At 44.1% G+C, this 18,420-nt stretch overlaps 1 long non-coding RNA gene across 2 annotated transcripts; it reads left to right on the forward strand.

The window, feature by feature from the left end:
• The first annotated feature begins 5,590 nt into the window (after positions 1-5,590).
• On the forward strand, positions 5,591-17,298 carry LOC139681308 (uncharacterized). Of its 2 annotated transcripts, none has more exons than XR_011699503.1 (11): positions 5,591-5,695; positions 7,328-7,473; positions 9,615-9,773; positions 10,595-10,730; positions 10,912-11,031; positions 11,904-12,126; positions 12,470-12,576; positions 14,270-14,426; positions 15,210-15,313; positions 15,459-15,641; positions 17,055-17,298. It is a non-coding gene; the product is annotated as an uncharacterized lncRNA (long non-coding RNA). The 2 variants fall into 2 exon arrangements; XR_011699504.1 differs by having other exon boundaries at positions 11,940-12,126.
• Positions 17,299-18,420: the final 1,122 nt, after the last annotated feature.

The raw sequence follows: 18,420 nt of genomic DNA on the forward strand, positions 1-18,420 counted from the left end.
CCAGATGGTTCAATCCAAATACCTTGAACATTAGAGTTATCATGAGGAAAACAGAGCCACAACGGATATCGAGAAAAGAGAGGCGGTTTTAATTCAGAGATGTGTCCCAACATTTAAGTGCTGTTCTTTGACCTACACATCAAGGCTCTGCTTTCACAATGTGCACAAGCATATTATTAAATCAGGCTTCATTCAAAAGGTGGTTCACAGCCCCTGTACTATTGTAATAGCTTGTTCTCAGATCACACTTGAGCCCTAATCCCTGGCTGCCCAAAATAGTAGTGTGTCTGCAAATGCATTAGCATGCATGAAGTGCCCCTCTTTCTGAGGCAACCTGAACTTGAGGTAAGACAAAAAAAAAAGTGAAAACTAAATTTCTTTTATTTCCATCCTTTTAGTACATGTGTGGAACGTTGTAAGGCAGGGCTGGATAAAATTGACTCAGACCTAGTTTCTTTCAACAATATTCTTAACAGGATTGCCACCCCTCCATATCTCCACACCGCACCCTTAATTGCCCTTAAATTCATGCTGTCAAAGAAATCATGCTATTTAATGCCTTCCAATTTTTTAGAAATGTTTTTTCCATCATGTCCCCATCTGGTGGGGAACTCTGGATCATGTGGTTCTTTCACTTGTTGTCATGTAAAATGAGTCTGTGGGTTCATTTTTCTTAAAAGATTCTTTCCCCACTTAAACCTAAGAGTGCTTTATTTTGTAGTTCTCTGGAGGAGCACCATCCAGTTAAACTTGTGTGCTCTTTTCCATCTAGAGGGTTTGCTGAAAACCTTAATGTTATAGTTGCCCTTGGACAGCCAGCCTCCCAAAGAAAAGGATTCAGTCCCAGCTGAGGGTTCAAAGCAGGCAAAGTACACATGGGGCATAAAAGACATTGCAGCGAAGTGGCAATAGAGCCTCCCTGTGAATATTTTTCTACTGTGTTCAGGAATGGGTAGGTAAATCCAAAATCCATATTCTTCATGACTGTACTACTTGATATATTGCTAGATTATGGGGAACAGGACACGGACACTCCTTTGTTGTGGGAAGAGAAAAGGGAATGAAAGCATATCTTCTGAGAGAATCCTCCCATGTGGTATGTAAGCACCTAGAAAAGTGCCCTGTCACATGTCTAACCTCTCCACAACAACAAACCTTATATTTGACTTCAGATAGAAGATGGTTAAAAAGACAAGCTCTTATTAGATTCATAGATTCATGCAATTGTTTAGTTTGAGAAAAGACTTCTAAATTGAGTCCAACAGTTAACCCAGCACTGCCATGTTCACCACTAAACCATGCACCTAAGCACCACATCTACACATCTTTTAATTACCTCCAGAGATGGTAACTCAACCACTTCCCTAAGCAGCTATTTCAGTGTTCGACTACACTTTTGCTGAAATTTTTTTCCCAAAATGTAATCTGAACTTCCCTTAGTGTAAAGTGAGGTAATTTCCTCTTGTCCTGTTGCTCATTACTTGGGAGAAGATGCCAAATTCCACCTCACTACAGCCTCCATTCAGGAACAAACAAGCCCCACCAACAACAATGCCTTGTGACCACGGGGGCTCGGCAGGGTGGTGGCGTCACAAAGCGCTGTCCGGGGCTGGGCTATAAAAGGGGGGCAGCGGGCCAGACCCCTTTACCCCGGCAGGAGATGCCGCGGAGGCGGGAGGGCGCCAGACCCCGGGGCGGCAACCGCGGCCGCCGGGGACGCCGGGGACGCCCCGCGCAGGGAGTCCTGGCCACGGCGGGCAGGATCGTGATCTGCGCCGCGTTGGGGTTCGCGGCCGTCGGCCTGGCCTGGGCCGGTGAAACCCTGGCCAGGGCAGGGGTCGTCCTGAGCAGGGCCAGCGCCGCTATCACGCGGGCCGGCATGGCACACGCCGGCATCACCCGGATCGGCGCTGCAATCGCGCGGTCCGGCATTGCCCGGGGCCGGGGCGCCAGAGCGGATCCACCAACGGAGCTCTGTGGACCAACATCAGAGCAGTAGCTTAAGGATAAATAAAGCATCTTTTAAAACCATTTTTCTCATTTTTTTCAATCCTTTTCCCCCCTCCCCCGCCTTCCCCAACACCCCTCCTCAAGTCTCCTCTGGAATTTGGGCCAATTTCCTGCGATTTTAGGGCCTTTTTAATAGTTGAAATGAAGGTTCAATGGAAGGGAGCGGGGTCTCAGCAGAAAGGGGGCGGGGTCTGGGGGGGCCAATCAGGGAGTGGGGGGCGGGCCCGAGTGTCTGTGTCTGTGTGTGTGTGTGTGTGTGTGTGTGTGTGTGTGTGTGTGTGTCTGTGTCTGTGTCTGTGTCTGTGTCTGTGTGTCTGTGTGTGTCTGTGTCTGTGTCTGTGTCTGTGTCTGTGTGTGTGTGTGTCTCTGTGTGTGTGTGTCTGTGTCTGTGTGTGTCTGTCTGTCTCTGTGTGTGTGTGTCTGTGTCTCTGTGTGTGTGTGTCTGTGTTGTGTCCCTTTTATTACGGCAATCTCATGGAAGGAAGGAAGGAGGGAAGGAGGGAGGAAGGAGAGCAAAGTATCAGATGGTTGTTGTTTTGCAGTTAGTTTCTGCTTCCTAAATGTTTTACAACACTGAAGACATTTGTAGGAAGAAGTTTCTTGAAAAGTCTCCTGTTGTTGCTTTATTCTGAACTGTTAACTACAATGCTTTTTTCTCTGTATTAATAATCCCTTTGAAGCACAAATATGGTGCTGTTTATTGCAAACTGTGAAACGTAGATTAATTTGGAGAAGCCCTTTGTATTCAAAAGGCTATAATTTACAGTCATTAGCTAAACTTTAAAAGAAGACTTATGTAGTGTCCTCCTAACCAGCAACAGACACCTACACCTATCCACCCACAACCGTGAGAATTGTGTCAAAGCACAAGACAGTAGAGAGGGTGGTTAATCCAGAGCACTAAAAAGAACCACTCCAATCCCTCCAATAAAGAGATACCATACAGAAAGTTATCACAAGGAAAGTCTTTCTGTCTTGAGTTCAGTGCAGGCAAGGCAGCTGATGTGATAAAAACATGTATGCCAGAAATTACACACTCAGAAAATCTGGGACCACAGTGCATCTTATGATTCTCCTTTCTCTGAGCATCAAAGCTGAGAATTCTATTTTTCAGAACTGTCAAGTTCTAGAGTTCTCGATTCCTCTCTAACTTTTTCAGGACGTGTAAAAGGAGGCATTTAGCTATGACTGGTTTCTTGTTCAGTTGGTGATCAGATCCATTTCTTGAGAAATTTGCATCACTTGTTCACTTGTACAATGCAAAAGAAACCTTCTTGGAAATTATCATCACCACATTTGGACTAGGGGCAGGGAATACTTGGTTTCTTTGTTGTTGCTGCTGTTTGCTTTTAGGTTTGGGGGTTTTATTTAGAATTAAAAAATGCTGCTTTCTAGTTGGCAGCAGTGACGAGCATTGCCTGAATAGGAATGCTTTTGCTAAAGCAAACAACCAGGAGAAGGGAAGAATGAGAAAATTATACCTAAAGCTGGCTTAGTAAGTGTGCATCTGTTTTTGGATAATACCTGAAGAAGTACTCAATCACCACTCTGTGATGATAAAGCAAGAACTTTAACAGGAAAACGAAATTATTAAATGAACTAAAGTTGTGAACAAACAAGTATCTGAATTTTGAACAGTTTTAGAATAGTATGCCTACATTACATGCCTAGAGAGAACCACTGAAGGCAAACACACGCTCTCCCTGGTAAACAACCTCTGGCTCAGTTATCCAAATGTACACACATACTGGGCATTGGTTCTGCATCTACAGGCACACGTAACAGTTGGGCAGAGTAAATAGATTTTGCATTAAGAGAGACTGCTAGTCAGCTCCATCTAGTAGAGATCATTGTGTGCAGTTTTGTGAGAGGATAGACAAAAGCATGTCAGAGAAAGAATGGGGAAGTCAGGTGCCAGCTTCTCCAGAAGGAGCTGTTTGGGTTGTGCTTATTTGTTCTTAACAGAGCAGCAGGGAGTTGTCAGCTCTCCCTTCATATTCCCCAGTGTCAAGGCATAAGGAAAGCAGAAAGAGTTTTTCATACAGAAGCTTTATTGATATATTTTTTGGTTAGCATTTGTAAACAAAGCATTATTTAGGGAATGATCAGTTATCCTTCTGGAGCATGAGCAGCATCTCTGACTCTGAACAAGATTAAACACTGCATGTTCCCTGCTTAAAGCTTAAGCCATCCAGACAGCACACACAACACACTGAGACATCTCAAAGGATAAAAAGCCAGAGAAATCTTTAAAATAGTGTGTTAATACTATGGTTGTCTGTAGCAATGCATTCTCAATACATGGCTTGAAGAATGTCACGCCAGAAATGGGCTGATGAAGAAAATCCACCAGCCACTGAGAATGCTTTAACAACTGATGTTTTTAATGTGGTTTGAATGTACTGAATGTAAAAACTGCATAGTCATTGCTTCTTCTTCCCATAACCCGCTGCCAGGCCAGGGGGCTGGGAGAAGGACAGTGACCTCATGTTACCTGAAACCCTCTCCCATTGAATGTAAATCCCCTTACTCTTATTGGCACAAATTCAGACTCCCCCCTTGTCCCTTATTGGTGAGTTTGTATCACTCCAAAGTCCATATAAACCTGTACCCCTGATTAAACTTCCTCTTTGTTCCTGCCTTCGCCGGTGGTCCGTGCGTGTCCTTTCTGGGGGGCTCTCAGAGACCACATGGTCGGGGTGAGCAGAGAGCACACACTTCTCCTGGGTTACTGGACTAATAATCCAGGACCAGGAGATTCCATATTGTCGCAGATTCCTTCAGCACACAGCATAACGAAGCTACAAGAAACCAACCCTCATAGATGGTGCCCCTGTTTGTGAGGTTGGACTGACTTCAGAGCCAGAGGACAGACTGGAGCTTCTGGCTTAGCAACAATACCAAGACCTCAGCGTTTCTGCGTGTCTCTGTTCAGCGCACAGTACCAGGGAAAGCAGCAGAAGGACACGAGCCATCTCATCTCGCAGGACAGAGGTGAGAGCAGGTCTTGGCATCGAAGTTTCACACCCTAAATTAAAGACATGGGTGCATATTTGTCAAGAAGAGAAACGCAAAATTATAAAAGTTTAAAAAATATATTGCTTTCAAATGATAAAAATTCTTTAAAATGCCTTTCTAAATTTATCATGAAAAGCAATCATAAGCTACCTTTCTGTCTTACAGCTAAGGACTGGGACCTTTTGGACAGACACATTTGGCAAGCAGCTAATAGCAATGACTGTGCAGCCATCCATGCGTCCGTGGCCTGGACACACATCCTTGCCATGTTAGATGTACAAGAAAAAAACAGCAAATCAGCAGGTTCTGCTATAAAGCAGCCTGGGTCGCCCAAAAAATCACCAGAAAAAAATAGAAAAAATAAAAGTGTTGCCTTTTATTCAGACTCTGAGCCCCCAGAGGGCAAAAACAGCTTTGAAAATGACTTTACAGCAACTTCCCTATCACAGGATGCCTTGGCTTCCCCTTTGGAAACAAAGAAACCCCACACAGGAAATGAACATTTAGTTTTAAAAACCCAAGATAAGTTTTTCAGCCTGGGAGAGCTTCTTCGACACGAGGGCAGGCTGCAGGCACTCCTCTGTCCGACCTTACGGCCACCTCCAGCTTTCTTCGGCCCGGAGAAACAACCATGCATCTGTCTGACAACCACATGGACGCAAATACTGTGAGTTTTAACTGTCCTTTTTCTCACCCGCACCGGCAGAAAGACTTGGGCACATTTTTAAACCCCCATTCAGCCCATCTCTCCAGCCTGTCCAGGTCCCTCTGCAGGGCCTTTCTGTTCTCCAGCAGACTGACACTCTCCCCCTCACTTGGTGTCATCTGCACATTTACTAATGACTACAGGCCAGGATGCCATTGGCCTGCTTGGCCACCTGGACACACTGCTGGCTCCTGTTCAACTGCTGTCAATCATTGTGCTTTATGGAAGACAAAAAATCCATTAGCAGTGGATGGTTTTAGTCTCTTGACCTCAGGGTTATGGGCTCAGCAAGCTTCCACTGCTCCATTCTGCTCTCCCCATCCTTCCAGAGGACATGGGACCCCCACCAAAGGGCCTTGTGTCCAGACAAGGGGAAGGAAAAGTGCTGGAGAATGCAGGCATCAATCACTCTGCTCCTCACATGCTAAGTGAATTGCTCTACAATGCCTTTACTAGCAGATCTGATTACTCTAAAATTTTGCTTAAAGTACATTTCTTTCCATCTGAACTACTAGTTACAATCTGATGATTTTAAGCCAAAGAATGCATTCAGTGAAGTAATATATAAATTCAAATACATCTGGTTTTTTTACCTTTAAAAATAAAGGTGAAATATTAGTATTAGCTTTTCTCCTTTGTCGGTGTTAAAATCACCTTACAAAGTATTTAAACAGAGAAAATCCTGTGTGTCCTGGGAAAAAGATTTAGATATTTCCATATGAAATATACTATCTTTACATATTAAAAGTTATTTTCTGCTATGTTTCATAACAAGGAAACATTTATGCTGGTCCTGTTACTGCAGTTCTCTTCATACAAATGATGTCCAAAGTCTCGCCTCATGTCTTTAATTAAATTTCAATGTTTTCATGAATGTATGTTGTGTTAAGCAATATCCTGTAGTCCATTAAGTGGATTTCTATTCTCAGATCTGGAGAAATAACAGAAGAGTTGAAAACAGGCACAAGTCACAGACTTAAGGTTCAACACTTCTTTTTTCTTTCTAGTTAATAGAACAAGGATGCCTCTAACAACATTACAACTTTATCAAAGAGAGTATTTCAAAGTATATCACAAGGTACCTCTGATAGTTTTCAGATGACAGCAAGTAATTGCAGCGTAGACGTTACCTTTTGTTTCCATAACACTTGCTCTGCTCTCAGATGAAGAAAGGGTAGGCTTTGTTTTCCCAGTTTAGATTTGGAGATGTGGAAAACAGATCAGCAGAGAGGGATGTGCTAATGCAGTAGATGAAATAAATGGTGACAGTTACAGGGAAGTAAATAGCAGGAATGTGAACCATTTCTCATTGTCAATATTATCAACAACTGTATCCTTACTTTTATGGGACTGTTTTCCTTCTGTGTCAGTGTTACTAATTCCCAGTCAAGACTGTGATTAAGGAAAGGTAATGGAAGGCAGAAGCAAGAGACAGTTTGAAAGAACAGCTGTTCTAAGGGATTCAAGCACATTTCTTCGAGGTGATGGAACAAAGTGTCTGTCTGCTCACACAACTTGTATTTCACTTTGTTGTGGTTTAGTCCCATCTGGCAAGTAACTATTGCTCACTCCCACACCCCCCACTCTTTTTAGGATCACAGAATGGTTTTGGTTGGAAGTGACCCTAAAGTCAACTCTCCTGCCATGGGCAGAGGCATTTCAACTAGACCAGGTTTCTCAAACCCCATCCAACCTGTCCTTGAAGGCTTTCAGGGATGGGGCACCCACAACTCCTCTGGGTAAGCTATGCAGTGCCTCCCCATCCCCAAAGTAAAGAATTTCTTCCTAACATCTAATCAAGCTCTTCTGTAAAACCGTTCCCCCTTATTCTATTACTACATACCTTGTAAACAGTCCCTTTCTCTCTTTTTTATAAGCCGCTGTTGAGTACTGAAGGGCTACAAGGTATCCCCAGCTCTCTCAGTCTGCCCCATCCTTCTGATGATCGCTGCCCTTCTCTGCACTCGCTCCAGCAGCTCCACGTCCTTCCTGTGCTGGGCACCCCAGAGCTGGGCTCAGCGCTCCAGTGGGGTCTCACTGGGGCAGACCAGAGGCACAGAGCCACCTGTGCCATCCCGCCGGCCACCCGGGATGCAGACCGGGATGCGGCTGGCTGTCCGGGATGCGACTGGTTGTCCGGGATGCAGACCGGGATGCGGCTGGCTGCCCGGGATGCGACTGGCTGCCCGGGATGCGACTGGCTGCCCGGGATGCGACTGGTTGCCCGGGATGCGGCTGGCTGCCCGGGATGCGACTGGCTGCCCGGGATGCGACTGGCTGCCCGGGATGCGACTGGTTGCCCGGGATGCGGCTGGCTGCCCGGGATGCGGCTGGCTGCCCGGGATGCGGCTGGCTGCCCGGGATGCGACTGGCTGTCCGGGATGCGGCTGGCTGCCCGGGATGCGGCTGGTTGTCCAGGATACGGCTGGCTGCCCGGGATGCGGCTGGCTGCCCGGGATGCGACTGGCTGTCCGGGATGCGACTGGCTGTCCAGGATACGGCTGGCTTTCAGGGTTGCGGGCGAGACTCCCCCTCGGGTTGCCAAGCCGGCGGTCTAAGAGGCGGAGGCAGCGAACAGCCTCACGCTGAGCCCGGCTCGGGGAGGCAGAGGAAGATCCACCCTTGTGCGTTGGGACCCTTCGACCCTCCCGACCCTCGCGCGGGGCCGTTCCCTCGCTCCGGGAGCCGGGCGGGGCGGTGCTTGGGGCGGTGCTGGGGCGATCTTGGGGAGATGCTGGGGCGATGTTGGGGAGATGCTGGGACGGTGCTGGGGAGATGCTGGGACGGTGCTGGGGAGATGGGTGAGTGGGAGATGCTGGGGCGGTGCCGGGGCGGTGCTGGGGCGGTGCTGGAGAGATGTTGGGGCGGTGCTGGAGAGATGCCGGGGCGGTGCTGGAGAGATGCCGGGGCGATGCCGGGGCGGTGCCGGGGCGGTGCCGGGGCGGTGCCGGGACGGTGCCGGGGCGGTGCCGGGGCGGTGCCGGGCGGTGCTGGGGCGGTGCTGGAGAGATGTTGGGGCGGTGCCGAGGAGATGCCGGGGCGGTGCTGGGGCGGTGCTGGAGAGATGCCGGGGCGGTGCTGGAGAGATGCCGCGGCGATGCCGGGGCGGTGCCGGGGCGGTGCCGGGGCGGTGCCGGGACGGTGCCGGGGCGGTGCCGGGGCGGTGCCGGGACGGTGCCGGGGCGGTGCCGGGGCGGTGCCGGGGCGGTGCCTGGGCGGTGCCGGGGCGGTGCCGGGGCGGTGCCTGGGCGGTGCCGGGGCGGTGCCGGGGCGGTGCTGCGGTTGCGCCCTGCTCTGGCCCAGCCCTGGCCCGGCCCCGGCGGCTGCGGCAGCGCGGGAGGTTGGCGGGACCGGCGTTGGGGCCGGCACTAGGGCTCGGCTGGGGCTGGCGAGACCGAGTCGGGGTCCCGCATCACCGAGACCCCGATTGCGGCGAGCGGGCCCCGGGTTGTTTGCGCGGCCGGTCCGTGTGCCGCCGAGCAGCCCGCCCAGCGCCGGCCCCGCACGGACGCGGTGGGGCCCCCGGGCCGCCCTCTCGGCCCGGGCCGCTCCCAGCGGTTCGTGCTCCGGCCCCGCAGCGCGCTCTGCCTCGCTCTGTGTGTTCAGGGTGCCTGGCACCGTGCTTGGCCTCGCGGCTGCTCCCCTCTCCCAGCCCCTGGCGGGGCAATCCCGTGGCTCCTGCCGGCCTCACGCCCATGTCCCGGGCGCTCCCGCCCGGTCCGGGTTGGCAATAGATCCATATAGGGCTGAGCATGAACCGGCGCCGTCCGTGCCCAAGCGGGAGCGACCCCGGGCAGAGCTCGCCTCTGCGTTGTCCCCCTCCGCCCACCGCTCCTGACAGACCTCTCGGCCTTTTTTCTGTTTGTTTCTTAATTTCTAGAGCTCCTCTAGGGCTGTGTGAAAGAACCGCTGCTTGCTGTGCTGTGTGATGGTTACGTAGGGTTCAATGAGAATGGAGATTAAGCTCGATGTGCTCATCTCTACGTCCATCAAGCAAAGCAAAGCGTTGCCTCGCATCGCGTGGGTTGGACAGATAAGTGTAATGGACTTCTATTTGAATAAACTTCTGTGAAGAGCAAGGCTTTTAGTTATATAATAGTTTGCAATTACACTTAGTTGAGGATGTGGGTAAAAAAAGCCTCAGGAAGTGATGTAAACACATCTCAAGAGTTATTAAAATAAATGGCTTGGATTTTTATCTTCTTGACATGAGGCTGGAGATTCAGGATTTCTCAGAGAAACAACGCAGAGCCTTTTTGTTTTCCTTCACAAAAGCCGTCCCTTATATGAGATTATTGTTTTGATGGTTCTAGTTTTTCATAACCTTTTTTACAGTACATGGTGGGAAACGTGAACAATTCCCCCCCACCTCCGCCAGCACATCCTGCATTTGTTGAAAGAAATGCCTTCTTAGACTTTTTTGATAAAATGAGTAATTTTTTTCTTGTCTTTTATTGGAATTTAAGTAGGTAGTAATTTAAGGGCAATCCTTTTTTTCTGTTGGAATCACTGACAAATATCTCAATAAATTAAACACTACAAGACAAGACAGCCACTGTCCAATTTTTGTCATTTTTTAGCAAGCTGAGTTACTGTGAAGAACTTTTTAATAATAACTGTAAAATTAGTTTGGTAGTTTGAAACCTGTGAACCAAACTGATTGTCACCATAGGTTGATGCTAAATATGTTGTACTGTAAAGCAGATATGACAAAGACTGGAGTTAGAATTGTAATTGCAGTTCTTAACATACTATTTTTATTACTGTTTTTCCTTAACTTCTTTTATCTGTGCATTATTTTGTAGGCTTGTGTAGAAAATACATTTAAAAAAATTAAATGCTTTTCTATTCTTTTAACAGGAAAAAGAGACTGTTTTTCTTCTAGATGGTAAACATATAAATGAAATTAACCTGGCATCAGGGAAGACAAGGAAGAAAATCCCTCAGCTTCAGACATTGTTGAAAAATGTGGTTGTCTTAACAACATCAGGAAATGGTTAAGTACAGTATCTTATGTGTTGGAAGTTCGTGTTATGTTGTTTGTAACAATCTAGAAGGGCAGAATATCTAAATGATCTGCCCATTTACTGGCAATTTTAGAACTGTAGCTGAGATGGAAGTAATGTAAGTACTTCACAATAATATCCTTTAAAACTTTTCTCCCCCAATCAACACAGCTGCTTGGCTGGCAGGAATACTTACAACAGGAGAGCTGTTTCTTTGGAATAAAGATCAGGACTGCTTGAAAATTGTGCCAGCAATCGAAGAGTCTGGGAAAGTAGTGGCAGCAGCACAAGGTAGGTTTTTTCAATCAATCCTGTGAAAAATTGAGTAGAGAGAAAGTTATTTGGATTTCCTTTAGACTTATTTCATGAATAAAACTATATTCTCACATTGCTTTGCATTTGTATAATTTGTATGCTAGCTAAACTTTGGGAAATGTTCTTTTTGTCATTTGAATGGTGCAGGTATTTCCATTTAATAATCCCCTGTAAGCAGCAATTCATTTTCCAATACTGTAAGTGTACTTTTTAATGGTCAGTTTGTAACTGTAGGTAAGTCTTCCTGACTAGGTTGTCAGTACTCTCGAGCAGATGTACATCTGATATAAACAGTATATGGGCAACTGGAAGCTTGTTCTATAAGTGGGATTTTATGACAAATGCTAGCTGGAGAGAATAAATAAAGGCATATATTTGCAAACTTAAGTATCAAATCATCATGCATTGGATAATATCACTGATATCAGCTTGTAAAATGAAGTATTGTCCAGCAATTCTGTAATTTCAGGGAAGATCAGTAGTGCATTTAGTATCTAAAGGTAATACATAGTTGAGTAGTTACACATTTATTGCTGCTTTTCATGAAAGATGGATTTCAAGAAAGGCAGCCTCAGGAAATGTGGTTGATGGTTGCGTCTGGCGGGAAAGATAATTCATAAGATGCATAAAAATTGGCATCCCATCTGACATTCTTGCTGCCCAAGGTCTGCCATCATTGGTGAAGCTGGAAATGAAAGATACTTAAGGTGGCAGCTCGGATTTCTTGTGATAGACAAGAAAAGAAATTTCCTTTCTCTATTCATTTTAATTCTGTATCTAACAATGGAACAGAAACTATCCTGCCACGTTGTATTGTTTGTTGGGTTTTGTTTGGTTTTTTCCCCCAGAGTGTCTAATGCGGTTGTACTTCTATGTATCTGGAGATGGCAGAAAGGCACTATTAACTACTGCTACAGCTGTGTCTTCTTGTGGGAGAGCACAGACCATGGAAATACATCCTCTTACAAACACTCTGGGCGTTGGACACAAATTTTACCTGATGAATCAGTCATGTTGCCTTCTACTGAAGAGAAGGGAATTGGAGTGCATGCTGCTTTCATACAAAATCAGGTACAAAGTAAGCCTAAAGCAATAATTTTATTTCTTAATTAAATTAGAGAAGCAGAAGCTACAGTGAATTTTGAGAGCAATGTGTGCCTCTTTGGTATCATGTGCAAACTTAGTAGTTCAGCTCGTGTTACCTTTAATGGCGACATAAGAACGGCCGTAGTGAATCAGATCACAGTTTATCTGGTCCATTAATACTCTTGGCAGCCCTTATGTTTCTGAATGACAACATTATGTTATTTAATCTGAATTGTGATAGCTATTGATTTAAATATATAATTAAAGAGAAAATTGTGTGTAACAAGCTTTTGGGGTTTGTTTTGATTCTGTTCTTTTTTTTCCATAGATACTGGGTGATTGCTGTTTATGCACGTTTGTATTTTACTCTGGAGAGTGTTTGGTGCTCACATTTTTGATTCTTCAGTGACATGAAAATACCTTGAAACATGTTAGGTAAGTTCAAAGATACCTGAAGTTACCGTAACTTCAGGAGCATTTTGATTATTCTTTAGAGCTGGGATTCAGAGCTGCAACTGAACCCATTTATGGGGATGTCCCCTTAGCCTGTGGTTACAGGTACTTACTTGTGTTTACATGTGTAAGTTCATAGCATGCCCTCTGTCCGTTTGAAGCCATTCTCCCCTGTCCTATCACTGCATGATCCTTGTAAAATAATAGCATTTATTTACATGCTCCATATTTCATTATTAGTTTACAATTAAATAAAACTGAGAGCATTTATCATTCCATGTGGGTGGCTGTGTATACAGACACACATCTGTGCACACGTGTTTTACTGCCAGAGTTTTTTGCATCATGCTAATAGAATGTCTTCTTCTTGTTTATAGTGCTTATGAATCTTACATTTTCTGTATTTCTTGTACATTCAGCCATGAATGCCCTGAATACCTCTCCCTCTCCTTGATTACACAGATTTGTCTCTTTTATTTGTTTTCTATACCCCTTTTCATCTCTTCAGCTTGACTATGAAAGAGCCGGCATGTATCTGTCTGTCTGGGTTGGGACCACATACTGAAATATGCTGATACAACCACTTAAAAATGCAATTGAGCAATAATCTGGAGCACAGATTATTCCTCTTCCTAAGAGAGATACACAAATCCATGAGTTTAAACAGAAGTGTCTTCTGCAGCTATCATTTGAATAACTTCCTAAAATTTTACCCTGCACTTTACATGGTACAACTACGTTTGTTATATAATGCCCTTTTGATACTGACTGACTAATGGTGTCCTTCTTGAGCTAATCTTCACTCAGTTTGTCAGTAGCATGGCAATGCCTTTCTGGTTATATAAAAACCAAAATAGAGCATAATGTGCTCTGTGTAGAAATGCATAATCTATCTATCTATCTATCTATCTATCTATCTATCTATCTATCTATCTATGTGTATATATACATGTATTTTTACACAGACACAATAGCAATTGCGGCCTGAATTCAAAACCCTCAGACATGTTACTCATATCTATTATGCTAACTCATGCTCAGTTTCATTATTTACTATTGTTTTTTCTGTGTTAATGTGCTTTTTTATCTGTCTGTTGGGTAGCAGGCTTCTAAATGGAATCTTGTGTCCTTTTGAATCTTTGTAGGATCACAGAACAGTTTGAGTTGGAAGGGACTTGTAAAGCTCATTTATCCCAACGCCACAGCCATGGGCAGGGACACCTTCTAGGCCAGGTTGCTGGAAGCCTGACCCAGCCCAGCCTTGAACACTTCCAGTAATGGGGCATCCACAGCTGCTGTGCTCACAGCAGCCTACTGTTTATTTTCTGGTTCTGAGTATTCCTGCACTGGACAGTGTTGCAAGGTCGGAGGAAGCTGTTCCTTGCTAAAATGCAACTGCCTTAATTATGTCATGCATCATCTATATTCATTTGCATGTTCTATACTTACAGCCCAAATTCCTGTCCTATAAAAATTATTCCCAGGGATCAGAAATAATGTTTAAACTTGTGCAAGTGCAAAATATTTTTTCATTTGTAACACACTTCAAAAAAAAAAAAGGTGTTTATTGTTCCTGCTCTATATGGTTTTGTCGTGTGTGTTCTTTTACTGTAATAATGCCATTCAGCATAATGGAGTAACCTCTTGGTTTTCTTGTCTTTTTGTTGGTATTCAGTTCTTTGCCATACCAGATCCAGTGGGTACAGCAGACTTGTTCTCTTGTTAATTTGGTTCCTCAGTGTGTGTCTGTAAAGTCACGAGGAGCTTTGCTGTGTGCGTTTGCAAGAGATGGACTTCTGCTTGCAGTAGCTGTCAACCAAACTGATCCAAAGGTATATGAATGGTGGTGCTCATTTAAGCTAATAGTTCAGTTTGAATGAAGTGGTAACAGGGATTTAAAAACACACTTTTAGGATGATTTGTCAGCATTCATAGAGATACATGGGATTATATTCACAGTGATATCCACAGCTAAAAAATTCTGCTACAAATTGTAATGTTTTGAATGTGGTGTTCAGTTAGAAGTCCGTGTAAGCTCCTCTGTCATTTCTAGTCTTCAATAATAAGGAAGTTAATTTCAGTTACTGCATTTTATCTGTAGAGATTTGTGATGATTTTCATTCAAGCCTCAGCCTAACATGTATTGGAGGTTATGTTTGCACTTCATAATGTTATTGCTTCTAACAACTCAGATCAAATCCTAATGTGTACTTTTAAGTGCTCATGGTGGGAAGGATTATGGACCAGCTTATTTGGTGTACCAGGCTGGGATGATGCAATTCTTCAAAACTCCAGTTGTTAATTGCTAATAAGACTAAAGAAGAGTGATCTTATACTGAGAGTTTCAGCAAAAGTTATGTTAACAAGAATATCAAATGGTATATTGAGTATATAATAGTCCTTAATTGTTTTTCAAATTTGTAATTAAGTATAAAATTTAATAAATACTGTAATAGTCATAAACACTGAAGTGCAATGTCACTTTCACGTGTAAAATTATTTCTGTTACATCAAGTGAAATGAATGTTAACAATAGACTTTTTTGTTCCCTTACCATAGTGACATTTTGATGCCAACATTTATGTATGTCTTTGCATTTATTTTTTTCTTTCTAGGCCACTCAGGTTTTGTTTTTAAACACGTTGAATTTTGTAACTGTTTCGGGCAGCCTTAAAGGTTGTAGTAGCAAGAATAACATGGTCCCATCCAAGTTAATCAGGTCAGTAATTGATGCTGTTTCTGCTGCTCTTGTGGATTATTTTTAGTTTTCTGTTGTGATTTGGTTGTTTGTTTTAAAACTTTTCTAACCTTCTGATGTAGAAATTTGACAGAGAAAAAAGTATTTTTTTACCTGTCCAATTTAGATCTTACTGGGTTGGTGATATGAGTTGGACTCCTGATGGCCTTTTCTTGGCTTGCATGTTAAAACGTGGATCTTTGATTTTATTGACATGCCTGGGTGAATTGCTGACCTTAATTGCATCTGGCTGCTCTGTAGAATTTGGACCAGCACAGTTTATTCCATTTCATCCACTTATAACATACAGGTAAAAGGATTTGAATGTTTATATGTTTTTGTCTTATGGTCTTATCTTACTTTCTATCATATTTATTATAATTTTACATAAAAGTAATCTTTCAAATTCACTCTTTTGCTTGTCTTCCCAATATCTGTTTCTCATTCATAGTTCTCTTCTATTTCTTATAATGGGTTTGTCGTGATGAAAATTGGTATTGTGACCATGTAAATGTACATCAATGATTTGCTCTTCTGGAAGTGTTTGATTGTATTAATAATTAAAAATAGCATGCTTTTATGATGTAAGAGGAAATTAAACTTATGGAAGTACTAAAAGTGCGAATTTATTTTAATCCAGTGTTGTTTCTCTGCTAACTGTTTAATTTCACCTATAGAACTTGACATAAAGTTTACATACTGGGTATTGTAAATAACATACTTGCATGGACAAAACCCAGTTATCTTTTATAATGTTCTTTTGGGATTCTTCAGATGTAAATTTTGAAATCATGCTGCTGGGTGTGTGAGAGAATAGAAAGATCTCTGATAGCTCTTCAGCATCAATTGGAAGTTACAAAAAGTAGTGCAGTCTAAATAACTAGAGCATACACAGCAGAATGTAAACATTAAGGGTTTTTTTTCAAATCCTGTTGATGTTGAGTGACTTAATCCAGGCAGTGTGTGAATGTAACATCTCATGAAGATGTTCAAAGCATTATAATACCTTCTTACAGTACCTGGTTGAAAAATCAGATCCTAAAATGTATTAAAATACATGTTATTATGGTTATTTATTGAATGTTTGTGGCTACCTTTCTTCAAATAAAGCCAAAGAATAACTTTGTACTTGGCAATAATGTGTCCTAAGGCTAACATTAAAATACATGCATAAGACAGCCCTCTGGAACTCAGTAAGGAGGGATTTCTCTAATAAGTGATTTTGTAAAGCCTTCTTCTGAAAGTGAAGACTTGTGTATTTGTATAATTTTTCTTCTGAATATTTGAACTGATGCTGAAATCCTAAGATTCAGATCTTGAGGGATTCTTTTTGTTTTCCATATATGGCTTTCTTAGAAGAGACTTCCAGTTTGATCTCTGAGCATCTGTCTTGGCTAATGAGAGCTAGATAAGAATGCATAGTGTAGAAATTTGAAGTTAAATTATGAAAAAGTACAATTCTTATTAATGAAATAAGCTGGTTTTAATTTTATTTAAATTTTACATAGTTGCTACAGCAGCAAAATACTGTCATCTTGCAAGCACAAATAGTCTGTCCATAGTGCTCATCCTGCAAAAATTTAGGCACTTCCTTAGTGCTCTGAGAGTTACTGGGATAGCAGAGAGCATAGTATTAGATGTTCTTCAGTTATTTCTTCTCTCTTCTGTTCATGATTATTACATGTGTAGCTGCTTCATAATTTTTGCTGTATCTCTGGTTTAGGCCCCAGCACTCATTTTGTCAAGACTCTGGGCGGTCTCCTGGTTCTTCAGATGCTGAACGTGATCTCATGAGGCAGAGATTCTCTGTGGCTTCACATTCAAGGTTGCCCTACCTCGTTGTCTCTGATGGATACATGATAACAGTGCTCAGATTTCCTAATAACTTTTCACCGTCAGGATTTATAAGATCCCTTTTGCTGGATTCAACCCAACAGCTTGAAAATATCCGCCGGAATTTGCTGAACTTCAAGGTGGGGTTGTGAATGATTTTGTAGACTTCCAGTAAAAAGGTTTATCTGTATGAAAGTGTGTAACTTCTAAACTGAGTACCTGAGTTTAGTTTACTGTGATATTTGCATAAATTCCTTTGAGTTATAAAGTTGTTTTGAGAGTAGTGTTGGTCTGCAAAACAATGAATACACAGTTTTTCTGGAATTTTATTCCTTTGATGTCTGGGCGATATTTCAGTAGAATGTGGTGAGGGGAACAGTCTGAACTGTCACTGTGGTACTTTTTTCTGGACCTGCAAAAGAAATAGGGATTTCTGCATCTATAGAGTTGATGCACAGCATTGACGGGCACTGCGCTGCTCTGATCAACTCATCCTTTCAGAGTGATGCAGAAAGGTTTCTGTGACTCCTGTCTCTGGGGCTGCTGCTGTTTTAGAGCAGTCAGCAGCAGTCCCAGGGATGCCGTACGCCTGTGTCCACCAGGCACTCAGTCAAGGCTGGCAATTAAAGTTTGCTGAAAGCATTTTGTGCTTATTTTTCTCTCATTTTTAAACTGAGCTAAGTCTGGGAGAAGGGAAATGGCATCCTGGCCTGTATCAGGAACAGTGTGGCCAGCAGGCCCAGGGCAGTGACCCTTCCCCTGTACTCTGCGCTGGTGAGGCCACACCTTGAGTGTTGTGTTCGGTTCTGGGCCCCTCAGCTCAGGAAAGATCTTGAGGTGCTGGAGCAGGTCCAGAGAAGAGCAACGAGGCTGGTGAAGGGACTGGAGCACAAGTGCTGTGGGGAGAGAGAGGCTGAGGGAGGTGGGGTTGTTTAGCCTGGAGAAGAGGAGGCTCAGAGGTGACCTCATCACTGTCTGGAACTACCTGAAAGGATGTTGTGTGTGTGGCTCAGCTTCACGAACGAAGATTTGGGCAGGGCTGTCCCCACGTGCCCTTCCAGCCTGCGCAGTGGATTTTAGGTGAGGCTCAGCGTGCGCAGAACTGGCCCCACCGTTTCAGTCCTGAGGTTCATCTGCCACGGCCGAGCGAGCTTGGACGGTGCCAGTGAAGTCCTCAGGACTAGAACCTCCAGCCCCCGGCATTTCCCAGGAGGTCTCCCATCCAAGTACTAATCCGGGGCTGACCCTGCTGAGCT

The sequence above is a fragment of the Pithys albifrons genome, chromosome 20, assembly GCF_047495875.1.
Source record: "Pithys albifrons albifrons isolate INPA30051 chromosome 20, PitAlb_v1, whole genome shotgun sequence".
Classification (NCBI taxonomy): domain Eukaryota; kingdom Metazoa; phylum Chordata; class Aves; order Passeriformes; family Thamnophilidae; genus Pithys; species Pithys albifrons.